Below are 1550 nucleotides of genomic sequence, written 5' to 3' on the forward strand. Positions count from 1 at the left end.
TCTTTCTCCTGCCCTGGGCTGTGGGGGCAAGGCCTGGAGCCTGGGGCTGGGCCTGGGCACCTGGTGTCTTCCAGCAGAGCCTCTCTCTAGCCTTTCTGGCCCCTCCAGTCCAGGGGATGCCAAAGGCTGCTAGAAAAACCCTGGCCTTTTAGGCATCCCACCGAAATCCAAACCAGTTGTCCTCAACCACTTTCTGGCTCATGGCGGCACCCTGTGTGTTAGGGTAGACCTGGGCCCCACTGGGCTCTCGGCTTGATTTCTGGATGGAGATCACCAGGCCTTTCTTCTGAGGTGCTGCTGGGGAAACCTTCTGATTAGCAGCCAAGTGTAGTCAACTGCTTGCAACACCCTGCTAGGTACTCCATCTCTCTCATTGTCATTAGTCGATGTCAGCTCAAGCCAGCAACCCCAGGGCACAGGGTGGGGGGACCCCTGTGTCTCTGAGACTGTGACTCTTCCTGGGGGTAGAGGGCCCTGGCTCTCTCCCACGGAGCAGCTGACCGTGTGGATTGCAGCCAAACGCAGAACCACACGGTCACCGGGGATCCATGCTTCTAGGCACTAGCTCCGGTTTTATTATTATTTTAAAATTTATTATGAATTGGAATTTAATACATATATCATTCCATATTTCTGTCACATCGGGCAGAATGGTATAATTGCTACCACAGTCAGTTTCCAAACATTCTTCTTCTTCCTGGACTCCTTTTACTGATCCCCAACCCCTTGCACCCCTCCCCACCAAAAAAACCCTATTCCACTGCCTGTTCTGATAGGTTCATCAGTTCTGGGTTTCATATACCAAAACACAGGAAAACATAAAACACAGCTTCAAGAGGGTGACCTCCAATGACATAACACCTGAGATATACGCTAATATGAACAAACAAACAAATAAAATACAGAACATGTTCCAAACCAAATCAGGTCTAGCCTGCACCGAGGGGGGATCAACCGACAAGGTTTTTAACTGTTCAAGTCAGAATCATGCCTTTGATCTTCTATACATATCTCTCCCATGTTCTCTGTTTAGTAACCTTATTATTTTTAACACCGGCCTGTATCTGAGACATAGTGTGCAAGGAGGACTTACAAGAAGTTCTGTTCTCTTCCCAGAAGTAGCCACAACCCTCACCAGCCCTCCCGCACTTCTGTCTTCTACTGAGCGGGGCTCTGGGGAGAAAGAGGTGAGTTAGAGGTAGCCTCTCCCCTAAAAGGAGAGAGGCAAAATACAGGTGTCCTTCACGCTGTCTACAGTCCTGAATAAGGGACTCAATGGCGTGTTCCTTTGAGGATTCAGACCCGGAAAAGCTTTTCCCTTCTTGAAGACAGAGAGTACACGGTGAGCTACTCATGTTTATTTATTGCCTTGGTTCTCAGGAAGTTCACTGCAAAATGAATGTTCTTTTAGCCAGGGCTCTCCACACACCTAACTCCTTCAACTATGTATTTAGGCACTGATTGGAGCGGGCTTATGGAGAACTCTGAGTCTGGCACTGCATTAGATTCTGGGGATAGGTAATAAAACAATAGGCCAGCGGTCCCCCCCC

This window comes from Echinops telfairi, unplaced genomic scaffold, assembly GCF_000313985.2.
Source record: "Echinops telfairi isolate 266 unplaced genomic scaffold, ASM31398v2 ScPeMD7_9;HRSCAF=40, whole genome shotgun sequence".
NCBI lineage: Eukaryota > Metazoa > Chordata > Mammalia > Afrosoricida > Tenrecidae > Echinops > Echinops telfairi.